The sequence below is a fragment of the Bufo gargarizans genome, chromosome 3 (genome assembly GCF_014858855.1).
Source record: "Bufo gargarizans isolate SCDJY-AF-19 chromosome 3, ASM1485885v1, whole genome shotgun sequence".
Taxonomy (NCBI): domain Eukaryota; kingdom Metazoa; phylum Chordata; class Amphibia; order Anura; family Bufonidae; genus Bufo; species Bufo gargarizans.
Window position 1 is genome coordinate 194,742,760 of NC_058082.1, and position 14,165 is coordinate 194,756,924.

Here is a 14,165-nt window from a genome sequence, read left to right on the forward strand (position 1 = left end):
GCAAGGATTTTTGCCGCCATAGGCAAGATAAAAATTGCCGACCCCCCCCCCCCCCCCTTATCAGATGAACTGCCCATATCATGTCCCACCCCTGAACTGCTATGTTTCCCTTAGGGTTAATCAAGCTTCTTGTAGCTGTCTCCCTGACAGCCGCTAGAGGTGCTTCCGCGCTTCTAACTGTGAAAATTACAGTGGGAAGACGTGGAACATAGTTTTGAATGTGTGCGCATGCGCATTCACAGCTGAGAGGAGGATCGGGAGAAGAGTTCCCAGTGCAGGCACTGGAGAAAGGTAAGTGGCTGTAGGGGTTTTAACCCCTTCAGCCCAGTGGGAGGGGGACACAAGGGTGCCCCACTCCTAAGAACTATATAGTGCCAGGAAAATGAGTTTCTTTTCCTGGCACTATAGTGCTCCTTTACCACCTGTACTGCACATAGTCTTTTCTCTGCAGGAACAGGCTATAGACACCAGTACCACTACATTATACTGTACTGGTTCTGGGACTATAGTGTCCTTTTAGGCTCCATTCACACGTTCGCAATTTCGTTCTGCATTTTGCGGAACGGAATTGCGGACCCATTAATTCCTATGGGGCAGCACGATGTGCTGACCGGACACGGAATTGCGGATCCGCACTTCCGTTTTGCAATAAAATAGAACATGTCCTATTCCAGTCCGCAATTGCAGACAAGAACAGGCATATTCTATTAGTGCCGGCAATGTGCAATCTGCAAAATGCGGAACGCACATTGCCGCTTTTCATGTTTTGTGTCCACAAAACATGTTGCGGACGTGTGAATGGAGCCTTAATGTGAGGTAAATTAGTTTCCAATGTAGTATTAATAAGTAAACAATTAAATAATAAACATATTGCATTGTCTACTTACCACCAGGACAATAAGATGATCTGGTCTCTGGCTGCAGTCTGGCTCTGGGGACTCCCTTGTCACTCTCTTCTCCCCCCCTCCCTTGTCACTCCCGCCCCCCCCCCCCTTGTCACTCTCATTCCCCCCCTCCCTTGTCACTCTCATTCTTCCCCCCACTCCCTTGTCACTCTCATTCTTCCCCCCACTCCCTTGTCACTCTCATTCTTCCCCCCACTCCCTTGTCACTCTTATTCTTCCCCCACTCCCTTGTCACTCTTATTCTTCCCCCATTCCCTTGTCACTCTCATTCTTCCCCCCACTCCCTTGTCACTCTAATTCTTCCTTCCCACTCCCTTGTCACTCTCATTCTCCCCCCCCCCACTCCCTTGTCACTCTCATTCTCCCCCCCCCCACTCCCTTGTCACTCTCATTCTCCCCCCCCCACTCCCTTGTCACTCTCATTCTTCCCCCCACTCCCTTGTCACTCTCATCATCCCCCCCCCACTCCCTTGTCACTCTCATTCCCCTCCTCCCTTGTCACTCTCATTCTTCCCCCCACTCCCTTGTCACTCTCATTCTTCCCCCATTCCCTTGTCACTCTCATTCTTCCCCCAACTCCCTTGTCACTCTCATTTTTCCTTCCCACTCCCTTGTCACTCTCATTCTCCCCCCCACTCCCTTGTCACTCTGACTCTTCCCCCCACTCCCTTGTCACTCTCATCATCCCCCCCCCCTCCCTAGTCACTCTCATTCTCCCCCTCCCTTGTCACTCTCATTCTTCCCCCCACTCCCTTGTCACTCTCATCATTCCCCCCCCACTCCCTTGTCACTCTCATCATTCCCCCCCACTCCCTTGCCACTCCCCCCATTCCCCCCTCCCTTGTCACTCTCATTCTTCCCCCCACTCACTTGTCACTCTCATCATTCTCCCCCTCCCTTGTCACTCTCATTCTTCCCCCCACTCCCTTGTCACTCTCATCATTCTTCCCCCTACTCCCTTGTCACTCTCATCATTCTTCCCCCCACTCCCTTGTCACTCTCATAATTTCCCCCCCCACTCCCTTGTCACTCTCATCATCCCCCCCACTCCGTTGTCACTCTCATCATTCCCCCCACTCCCTTGTCACTCTCATTTTTCCCCCCCACTCCCTTGTCACTCTCATCATTCCACCCACTCTCTTGTCACTCTCATCATCCCCCCACTCCCTTGTCACTCTCATCATTCCCCCCACTCCCTTGTCACTCATCATTCCCCCCCCCACTCCCTTGTCACTCATCATTCCCCCCACTCCCTTGTCACTCTCATCATTCCACCTACTCTCTTGTCACTCTCATCATCCCCCCACTCCCTTGTCACTCTCATCATTCCCCCCACTCCCTTGTCACTCATCATTCCCCCCCCCCACTCCCTTGTCACTCATCATTCCCCCCCACTCCCTTGTCACTTATCATTCCCCCCCCACTCCCTTGTCACTCATCATCCCCCCCCCCACTCCCTTGTCACTCATCATTCCCCCCCCCACTCCCTTGTCACTCATCATTCCCCCCCCACTCTCTTGTCACTCATCATTCCCCCCCCACTCCCTTGTCACTCATCATTCCCCCCCACTCCCTTGTCACTCATCATTTCCCCCCCCCCCCACTCCCTTGTCACTCTCATCATTCCCCCCCACTCCCTTGTCACTCTCATTCATCCCCCACTCCCTTGTCACTCTCATTCCATTCCCCCCAGCCCCCCCACCCCAACCCCCACCTCTAGTGTAGTGTGGCCGAGCTCTGTTCGGCCTGCGGTACAGGAGCATTTGTTTCCTGTACCCGGCTGGACTGAAAGGAAGCGCACACTAAGTGAGCACTTCCTGTCAGTCCGGCCGGGTACAGGAAACAAAAGCTCCTGTACCGCAGACCAAACAGAGCTCGGCCACGCTACATTAGAGGCGCTTCCCTCCTCCTGTCAGTCCTCTCTGGGCAGTGCGGCAGCCGCCCGGTGCGGGGGAGGGCCCGCCGCCGCCCGCCGTACTTAAAAAAAAAAAACTTGCGGCAACGCTTTTTTTTTTAAACCGCACGGGGCCGGCGGCCCCTGCTAAATTGCGCCCTAGGCGACTGCCTAGGTCGCCTTACAGGTGCGCCGGCCCTGGGTGCGGGTGCCCACAGATAGGGCTCTGAGTGCTGCCTCTGGCACCCGTGCCAAAGGTTTACCACCACTGCCCTATGGGGACATTCGTTCTATTGGAGGCACTAAAAAGGGGTCATTTTTTTGTACTGGCACACGTTATAAAGGGGAATTTTTTGTACTGGCACATATTATAAAGGGAGAATTTCTGTACTGTCACACATAATAAGGGGATATTTTTGTACAGGCACACATTATTGGAGGAATTGTTACTATTGGGAGCATTATCATGGGCTTTATTTCTACTGGGGGACTACGAGGAACATGGTTAATAGTACGGGAACTATCGGGGGCATTATTACTTCTGAGGCAAAATGAGGGGCATTATTACTGTTACGGGCACTGTTACCACATAGTACACTCTAGAAGAGAATGATTACTATTGGTGGGACTTTTGTGAGGACTGCTACAGTTGGGAGCACCCTGGCACAGTATCAGCTTAGAACAACACTGTTTATGGTACTATAAGTGTCAGGGGCAGTATTTGTTGGGCACAGTTATTTTTATGGCACCGTGTGGGAATAATTATTGAAGGGTGCACTATTTGTGTGGTACTAGTACTTTCAGGGGACTGTTTGTGCAGTATAGTATTAGGGATGGGGGTGGCAGGATGGGGTGTTCAGAAGGTGGGGAGGGGGATGGAAAAGTAGGAAACTAAGATGGCTGTGTGCCAAACTCTGCAGACAAGCGGTGGCTGAAAGAAATAATCATGGCAGTCTGCTCTGAATGGAGAGGGTAAGGAAAGAGAACATCTACATCAGAGGAAACATTGCTGGTATGTGGGGCTCTATTACCCTGTATGTTTTGTAGAGCTGTATGTAATCTCTTCCAAGTATGTCTTTAACAGTAGGGCTGGAGGGAAGGGGTTAGGTTGAGAATATGGAATTGGATGGCAGGGGGCGGTTCAGTTTTTCGCCTCAGGCAGCAAAATGGCTGGGTTCACCCCTGAGAGTATTCATCCATTCTTTTTTACTGTAGCAACATTAAATGGTTATTCCCACCTAATGGCATATCCTCAGGATGTGCCATAAATATCTGATCGATACAGGTCCCCCAAACACTCTCCCACATCAATTGGTAAGGGTACTTTCACACTTGCGGCAGGACGGATCCGACAGGCTGTTCACCATGTCGGATCCGTCCTGCGGCAATTTCGCCGTGCCGCCGGACCACCGCTCCGTCCCCATTGACTATAATGGGGACAGGAGCTGAGCTCTGGCACAGCACAGCGGTGCACGGGAAAAGGCCGCCGGACTAAAATTACTGCATGTGGGGCTTTTTAGTCCGGCGGCTTTCGCCGTGCACCGCCGTGCTGCGCCGGAGCTCCGCCTCGTCCCCATTATAGCAATGGGGACGGAGCGGCGGTCTGGCGGCACGGCGAAATAGCCGCAGGACGGATCCGACATGGTTAACAGCCTGTCGGATCCGTCCTGCCGCAAGTTTGAAAGTACCCTTATTTATGGCATATCCTATGGATATGGAAATACAGTACACCTTTAAGCACAGTGGAATTGATTATGGATCTATGCAAACAAAATAGCTGTCCTGGACCCTATGGGCCAGATTTATCATTAGCTCAGGTCAGAATAATGGAGTGAAAAAGTCCCCCAAAAAGTCCCAAACTTGCGACTTTTTTCTGCTCTGCACTATGCTCGCCAGTTTTCTGAAAGTGGGCGTGTTTTCTTATGTAAATAAATCTCTAGACAGATTTACTATTGGGACTATTTAAAAAGTCGCAAAAAAGTCGCAATTTCACTCCAGTGAGGACCATGCTTATCTTATGAGAATTTTTAATAGAACATGCGACTTTTTCATAAAAACGTGCGACTTTTTCATAAAAACGTGCGACTTTTGTAAAGCTGCTTACTGACAGATAAACTGATACCGTCAAACCAAATTTATTACAGTCTTAAAGGGCCGATCATAAATCTGACTTGGCTAAAACTGACTTTAGCCATATGTGAAAGTGGAGTGAGCTGTCAGAGTCATGATAAATCTGGCCCTATGTGTCCATGTTACCTCCTTGTGGTTACACTAAGCTCAGCCATATGGGAACTTCATGTGGCACTGTATTATTCACTATAAGCAATGATACTAGGGCAGAAAATGTAATACGATATGTGATAGAGGATGCCACTTTTTTAGGGAATGATTTACTAATCATAGCTAATGTTTAGACAGCATAAACACGGGCAGTTTAAAGATGTTCCAAATTCATCACGGCAGCTCATGGTGAATGATATATTTAGTGCATCTTGCTAGGAGTTACAAATTCTTGTCTAACTTTACACCTAGTGGTTGGCTTACTTTATGAAATGAATGCCCTTTTCCACAAATCGGGACAACGGAGCAGGGCGCAGACGTAGCGCAGTGAGAACTGACTGAGGGGGGAAGCGGAAGACCAGGATGGGGTTAATCTAGTGGGTGGGTGGAGTGTTGCTGGGGACGTGCAGGGGGGGCGGTGCTGCAGTTTCGCGGGCTGTTTATATGCAGGGTGGTAAGGGGGGCGGCACCAGAGGCCATCATAGTTCCGGAGAAGTTGGGAGAAGTTGCGGTGTAGTTGGTTGCTGTAGGCGTAGGTGAAGTGATAAGGCATGTCGGCGCTCGAAGAGTTATTGGCGGCGGAGCGCGCAGCAGCGGAGCAGCATGGCTCCGACTGGCTGGTGAGTAGTCTGCAGGCGGCGGTGGGAGCCCCGGCTGTTCCTCCGGTGGCGGTGGCAGGAAGAGCGAGGGCTAGGAGATCTGTCCCTCCGGAGCGTTTGAGTCCGGATGTGACTCCCCTGTTAAGGCGCAGGCTTGGGAGTCCCCCTGTTAACCCTTCCTTTGCCCCGGAGGGGGCGGCTGATGTTCCTGTGTGCCGGCGCAGCGGTAGGAGTTCGGCGCAGCGTTGCGCGAATGCGTCGGAGGTTCGGAGGGGACGAGGTCAGGATGCAGCTAGGTCGGCTAGGAGTGCGCGGCGCGGTGAGGTGGAGCTGTGTGAGGCGCGGGCAGGCGGACGGGGCCTCAGGTCTCGAGTGGCTGGCGGTGTCGGTGGCCTCTGTGACGCGGTCTCACTTACCCCAGGTGAGGATCGGGCAGCGGCGGCTGATCGCAGGAGGTGTAGGGAGGCAGCGCAGAGTCCGGAGCTGGAGGCGGCTCGGTCAGCTGGCATTGGTGCTGCGGCGGGAGATCCGTCTGGGAGTCAGAGGGCAGCCCTGCGGTCTCGGTCTGCTGGCCGGCGGCGGGGGTCAGGTGCGCAGCGGCGTAGTGGATCTAGGATGTCGCCACCTGCTGGTGCCCTTGCGGTGCCGGGCGGAGATGTTCAGCGGAGTGCGCTGGCTGGGGGAATGGGCTTGGCTCCGCCCTCAGTGCAGCCGGTGGAATGCAGGAATGTGAGGAGGTCGGATGCGGCTCACAGAGGGACTTCTGTGGAGCTGGGTTTTGGTGGGACTGAAGCGAACCGGACGTATGGTGGGGTGGCGTGGCTCAGGTATGATGAGCAGTTTCGCCAGAGGAAGGCGGTCAGGCCTAGTATTCGTTGGGACCATAAGGATATAGGTCTGTGGATGCGTTTGATGACGGCCCCAAAGGGTGTGAGTCAGCCCTTTCGTGGGGCGGCCGGGGGTCCCTCGGCGTCAGAGTCAGCTGGGGGGGGTCAGAAAAGGTTGTTGTTGGCAGTTCAACGAGGGTCACTGTAAATACCTGTCCGATTGTCGCTTCAAGCATGAGTGCTCAGGCTGTGGAGGTGCCCATAGCTTTACGCGGTGTTTCAAGCGGGGAAGGGGAAGGGGTTTTGAGGTTGCGCAGAAGAGGGGTGACCCCGGTGAGGGTGGACGTGATGGAGCCGTTTCTAGAGAAATATCCAAATAGGGAAGCGGCGGCTTTATTGCTGGCTGGGTTTAGGGATGGTTTTAGGATTCCGTGTTCGGCAGTTGGATCGGGAATAGCGGGGCGTAATTTGTCATCGGCGTTGATGCGGCCGGAGGTGGTTTCGGAAAAAATTGCGAAGGAAGTGGCAGCTGGGAGGGTGGTAGGCCCCTTTAGCGAGTGTCCGTTGCCGGATTTGTGGGTTTCTCCTTTGGGGTTGGTCCCGAAGAAGGAGCCTAACAAATTTCGGCTAATTCATAATTTGTCTTACCCGGCGGGGTGTTCTGTCAACGACGGCATTGATGATGAGTTATGCTCGGTTTCGTACACGTCATTTGATGAGGCGGTGAGGTGGGTCCGTCTTTTTGGGCAGGGTGCGTTGTTAGCTAAGACGGATATTGAGGCTGCTTTTCGCTTGTTGCCAATTCATCCGGATAGTTTTCGTTTGTTGGGTTTTAAATGGGAGGGGCAGTTTTTTGTGGATTGTTGTTTGCCTATGGGATGTGCTATCTCATGTTCACTGTTTGAAACGTTTAGTTCCTTTCTGGAATGGGTTGTGCGGCAGGAGGCGGGTTGGAGTTCTGTTTTGCATTACCTAGATGATTTTTTGTTTTTAGGGCCGGCTGGGTCAAGGGTGTGTTCTGTGTTGTTGCACACCATGGAGCGAGTGTCCGCTAGTTTTGGGGTACCTTTGGCACGGGAGAAGACAGAAGGCCCGTCTACAACAATGAAGTTTTTGGGGATTGAGATTGATAGTGTAGCCATGGAGTGTCGGTTGCCTTTGGATAAGGTGGAGGATTTGCGTGGTGAAGTGGGCTTGTTGCGGATGGCGAAGAAGGTGCAGCTTAGACGGGTGCAGTCCGTTTGGGGAAGTTAAATTTTGCCTGTAGGATTTTACCTATGGGTAGGGTTTTCTGTAGACGTTTGGCTATGGCCACGGTGGGAGTGAAGGCCCCGTTTCATTTTGTGCGGTTGTCTGCTGAGGTGCATGCGGATTTGGAAGTGTGGGAGCGTTTTTTGAGGGACTATAACGGTCGGTCGGTATGGATGGAGGCGCTCATTTGTAATGTTGATTTGGAGTTGTTTACGGATGCGTCAGGTTCATGTGGTTACGGGGCTTTTTGTCAGGGTCAATGGAGCGCAGGTGTGTTGCCGGTAGAATGGAGGGTGGCTGGTTTGCTGGGGAATTTGGCCTTATTGGAGTTGTTCCCTATTGTTTTGGCTACTGAGTTGTGGGGGGATTTGTTGAGAAATAAGAGGGTACGTTTTTGTTGTGACAATTTGGGGGTGGTGCAGGCGGTGAATAGTCAGTCAGCGAATTCGCCCCCGGTGGTGCGGTTGCTTCGTCATTTGGTTTTGAACGGTTTAAAGTTAAATGCGTGTTTTGTGGCGGTTCATGTACCTGGGGTTGATAATTCTATTGCTGACGCTCTTTCTTGTTTCCAGTGGGATCGTTTTCGCAGTTTGGTGCCGGGAGCGGAGGTGTCGGGTCTGCTGTGTCCGCAGTGGCTCTGGAGCGTGGCCTTGGGGTCTCATTAGATCTGGTTCGGCGGTCCGTGAGTAGCGGTACGTGGTTGGCTTATTCTGCTGTGTGGTCGCACTGGGAGCGTTTGATTGAGCAGGTAGGGGGCTGTAAGGGGGTTGGAGACTTTCATTCATTGCTAGTTTATTTCGTAGGTCGGTCGTTTAGCGATGGTCTGTCTTTTTCTGTTGCTACTAAGAGGGTTGCAGCGGTGGCTTTTTGGTTACGAATGCGGGGTTTGGCGGATGTGTCTCGGAGTTTTTTGGTGAGGCAAGCCTTAAAAGGGTATCGTCGCAGTGTGGTGAAGAAGGATTCCCGGCGTCTGGTGTCTTTTCAGGTTCTGCAGTTGTTATGGGATAAGGTGGGGAGTGTGTGCGAGTCAGGGTATGAGGTGTGTTTGTTTCGGGCAGCTTTTTCCTTGGCTTTCTTTGGGGCGTTCCGGGTTTCAGAGCTGGTAGCGGTCAGTCGGGTGCGTGGAGGAGGTTTATTACGGGAGGATGTGAGCTTTGGTGCAGAGGGTTTGCGGTGTGTGTTACGCAGGTCCAAGACGGATCAGGTGGGTAAGGGGGTGTGCATTTTGTTGCGACCTTTGTCTGGATCAGTGGTGTGCCCAGTTCGCTGTTTGGAGGAGTATGTGGCCCGTCGACCGCTTGGAGGAGCGGGATTGCTGGTACATCGGGATGGCTCGGCCTTGTCCCGTTATCAGTTTGTGGCAGTTTTTCGTAAATGTTTGACAGCGGCGGGTTTGGTGGCGAGTGAGTTTGCGTCTCATTCTTTTCGCATTGGTGCGGCGACGGAGGCTGCTAGATGGGGTTTGGGTGAGGATGCTATTATGCGGATTGGCCGGTGGGAGTCTGCGTGTTTTCGTTCATATATTCGGCCTCATTTGTTGTGAGGTTGGTGGAGGGAGCGAGCTGGGTTGTAATGTTTGTTTTCTTCATGTGGGGTAACCGTTTTTTCCTTCGTTTTTTGCAGGTTTGCGTTCCTGTTTGGCATGGATTTTTGGCCATTCTTATGTGTACTGGGGAGCGTTGAGAGCGGATGTGAGGAGAAGTGGTCGGCAGTTGGGTTTCCAGCCGGATGAGTTGCAGGTCCGGTGGATTGGTGTGCGGGGTATGTTGTGGGGCCGCGTGTTGCCTGAATTTCATGCTTTTGTCTCATTGGATAGGTGCCCGGATATTGTGGTTTTGCACGTGGGCGGGAATGACTTGGGCGTTCGCCGCTCGAGGGATGTGATCAGGGACATCAAGCTGGATTTGTTACGTCTAATGGAGGAATTCCCGGATTTGTTGGTAGTGTGGTCGGAGGTGGTAGCCAGGAGTTTGTGGCGTTTTGCGAGGTCGGTGGACCGGATCAACAAGGCTAGGGCGAAGTTGAATAAGGAGGTGGGGCGTTTTGTGCGGAGGCAAGGTGGTTTTGTGGTTCGACATAGGGAGTTGGAGGTGGCGTCGCCTCAGTTCCTTAGGTCGGACGGGGTGCATTTGAATGAGATTGGCATTGATTTGTGGGCACTAGGGCTGCAGGATGGTTTGGAAACAGCATTCAGGGTGTGGCGGGACGCCCATAGGTGAGGTGTCCCCGATGTGCGTCTGTGGCTGGTTAACAGGGGGGTCCTGGAAGGCAATACTATGTTTAGTAGGTGCATGACACGTTGGAACGTGCATCTATGTGGTTCGGTAAGCTGAAAGCTGGGGGCTCCTGTTGGGCTGGAAGGCCTACAGGGGTAGAGGAATATATGGTTCTGGAGGATTTGGTGCCCTTGGGTCGGCGAGTGCGGCCGAGGGTAAGGATGGAGATGTGTGGAGTGAAGATCGCAGCTTGCTAGGGTTGCCTTCTAGGATCCTTCCAATAAGTGAATGTTATTATTACAGTGTATTTACATGTTTGTATTTATTGGTTGATATTTATTAATGTATAATTTAAAATGATGGTGGAGTATTTTGGCTGTTTAATAAACGGCTGCTATGGCCTTTACACCAACAATTACGGTCTACGTGTGTTAATGGGGATGGTGGGTGGTGTGAAGGGTCTGGAAAGGTCTTACCTCCCTAAGTCATCGGGACAACGGAGCGGGGAGCAGACGTAGCGCAGTGAGAACTGACTGAGGGGGGAAGCGGAAGACCAGGATGGGGTTAATCTAGTGGGTGGGTGGAGTGTTGCTGGGGACGTGCAGGGGGGGCGGTGCTGCAGTTTCGCGGGCTGTTTATATGCAGGGTGGTAAGGGGGGCGGCACCAGAGGCCATCATAGTTCCGGAGAAGTTGCCCACCCTCCCGCCCTTTATTTGTATTTTGTTTTATTATGTCATAGCAGAGGGGCTGGTTAACAGGGGGGTCCTGGAAGGCAATACTATGTTTAGTAGGTGCATGACACGTTGGAACGTGCATCTATGTGGTTCGGTAAGCTGAAAGCTGGGGGCTCCTGTTGGGCTGGAAGGCCTACAGGGGTAGAGGAATATATGGTTCTGGAGGATTTGGTGCCCTTGGGTCGGCGAGTGCGGCCGAGGGTAAGGATGGAGATGTGTGGAGTGAAGATCGCAGCTTGCTAGGGTTGCCTTCTAGGATCCTTCCAATAAGTGAATGTTATTATTACAGTGTATTTACATGTTTGTATTTATTGGTTGATATTTATTAATGTATAATTTAAAATGATGGTGGAGTATTTTGGCTGTTTAATAAACGGCTGCTATGGCCTTTACACCAACAATTACGGTCTACGTGTGTTAATGGGGATGGTGGGTGGTGTGAAGGGTCTGGAAAGGTCTTACCTCCCTAAGTCACAAAGTGCCCAAAACATAATAATCGCTCCATTGTAATTTTTTATTTTTTTGTAAATTCTTTATTTTTCAAGAATTTTCATAGTAAAAGTAACATTGGTACTTAACGTAACATTGATACATATACTTTTGGTCAGTTTTATAGAGGATAATACAAAAGAGTATTTTCGGCATCTCATATTAAGGCACAAGTTTCAATTACAGGTAATGCGTACTTAAAAAGTCTGTTCCTGCGAATGTGAAAGTTCAGGTCCATACACATAAACCTATTACAGTTATAGTGATATTGTATATAGCATGAGGGTGCCTTAAACAGGATCGCATTTTATAATGGATGCCTCTTGGGGGGTTACCAAAAGGAACATGCACTGTGAAAATAAAGGAATTATAGATGAAAACAAAGTAGAACAGGAACATGGGTCATCATATATCCACTAAGACCTTCCTATTTAGAAAGCTTTAATATATCTATTATTCTCTGTAAGGGTGTGCTAGAGAAGAAGTTATGGATGATTATTGTTTGACAAGTATGGGCCATCTTATAATGAGTCAATAATTAGACACGTTTCATATCATGGGTGCTAGTATAGGTACTGTAGGGGATTAGCTCTTTTCCAGGGGTTGCAAACACACGCTTCTTCACAGACACCAGGATTTAGGGGCCAAACTGTGCTTTATTGTGGCACACGGCATAAAGAAAAACACACAAAGCCAAAATAAAATACCTTGCCCGTCAGGGCCCTATCTAAACACATAGGTTTCCCTGACTCACCTAAAGCGTAACACAGTTCACACCCGTGATGAGATGCGGCTTTCCCAGCCCAACCTCCAGCAGCCACCAGGCTGCTCCCACAACAATGTCTCCTTGGGGATAGGGGTCTCTGAGCCCTCCTGGCTCAGACCACACAGAGCCACTCCAGCCTTCTGTGTGCAAGTCCCCACCCCCTCTCACTCTGAGGATTCCTTTATCCCCAGGTGATTACTGCACCTGGTCTTTCTTCAGACCTGGCGATTCTGGGGGAAGACACAGCAAATCCTGCCATGTATCTCCCCTAACAACCATGAGGCATGTCACTGCCTCACAGTACATAGGTAGATTTTAAAAAGAAAAGAAAGAATGAAAAATAAACATACAGGTATACAAAGAAATATCATGAACCTGAGTCATTGTAAGTTTGGTACACTATTAGGTTTGTGTTTCCTCTTTATAAAAGTCTAGCCAAGGTTGCCATGTTGCTAGAAAGGTTTTTCTGCATCCCCTATCCCAACCCACCAATTCTTCCATAAGACAGACTTGGTGGACTCTATCTATCCACTCCTTTAGGGTAGGGGGTTCTACATCTCTCCATTTGGTAGGTATGATATATTTTGCAGCTGCAATCAACTGTGTAATTAGGCAATTGACTTTAGGCTTAAAATCCTTCTGTGGTTTCCACAGCAAAACCAGTTCCGGTGTGAGGATTAAGGGTTTCTTACAAATTTTATTGATAGTATCTTCAACACTCTTCCAAAACACTTTGATTTTGTCGCATAGCCACCAAATGTGAGACATAGTTCCTGATTCCGCCATACACCTCCAGCATTCATCAGTGGGTGCAAGTCTAATGCTGTAAAGAAAGCTAAGGGTTCTATACCATCTTGAAATAATCTTGTATGAATTTTCCTGTAGGCGAATACACTTGGAAAAACCATGTGAGTGTCTAAGAATAAAGTTGACATCCTCATCAGACAAGGATACCCGAAGTTCTTTTTCCCAAATTCGAAGAAAGTAGGGTCGGGTATGAGAGAGATCTAAAGTTATTTTAGAGTATATTTGAGATAGTATCTTGGGCCGGGGGGAGGGGAGTAAAGTATAGTTTTCTACCCAGGTTGGATCTGGAAGCTCCATTGTAATTTTGAATGGAATGAAGTATAAATATGTCTTCCAAAATATATCTGGGAAGACCAATTATTCATAAGTCATTTCCTGGCAAAGCAATACCATGAAGACAAAAGAATGTTCTATGGATACCAAACGACACACTATTAAGTCAGGCAATGGATTATGCAGAGATTTTTAAGTCATTGAAGAAGTACAGTGAGGACAGTCAAGGGATTTATGATATGTCTCCATGTACTGTACAACCTAACATTTCCTAGAAGAAAGTAGTCCTTGGCTACGCTTCTGACCAAGCAGTGGTCTCTTTGTTCTAGCAATCAGTGAAAGTCAGTGTGTAAATCTGTCTAGAGTGGATTACCCTAAAAAAAACAGAGACCTTGGAATGAGGACGTTAGTGTGGAGGTCCCAGATCTGGAAAGGAAGTATGGAGGATAGGCATCCACCTACTTTCCCTGTATAAAGAAGTACATCACAATAAGGAAGTGCATCGATCTGTCAAAAGACTGACCCATCCGTCTCATACAGAGAGTGAAGAGCCAGCACTCTCACAGAGCTCAGTGCATGATTGGGAACCTATGAGCACCCTCATGTGTGCTGACTACTAGGGTGTAACTCCCAGAATTTCAGTGACTGAAGATCATGAGAACAAAGAGCAGGCAACTATATTATGACCTGGTTTCCATGGGGTTACCGTGGCTTGTACTCCTGGGTGGATGGACACTATAGTAAACACTAGCAATTATGGAAAGCACTAATAGGGGTCTTGTGATTGGTGTTTATTGTGGCCCTATGGCTGGTAATCATGAGGGGTGTTTTTGGCTGGTATAAGTTAGAGACAATACAGTTGGCATTCATGGGGGCATCATGGCTGGGGGTTCTCATAAAGGCACCATGGCTCTCACTTTTATGTTATGACCCTGTGGTTGACATATGATGGCATTTATGCCATAGATCTTGTCATGCCTTGTGAGGGTTAATAGATCCATTAGATGTACGATAATAAATAACAAGTTTCTGTGGCTGAGATGGAGAAACTGTGAAGAAAGCAGCTAATCTAGCCATTCGATCAGAAGCTGGAGCACTGGCTTGGGATGCCATGCAACACTTA

The 14,165-nt window shown here is 49.9% G+C and overlaps 1 long non-coding RNA gene across 1 annotated transcript; it reads left to right on the plus strand.

Moving 5' to 3' along the window:
* The first annotated feature begins 5,530 nt into the window (after nt 1-5,530).
* Nucleotides 5,531-10,264, plus strand: LOC122932923. Its single transcript, XR_006388355.1, has 3 exons — nt 5,531-5,699; nt 8,329-8,448; nt 9,380-10,264. It is a non-coding gene; the product is annotated as an uncharacterized LOC122932923 (long non-coding RNA).
* The last annotated feature ends 3,901 nt before the right edge of the window (nt 10,265-14,165 follow it).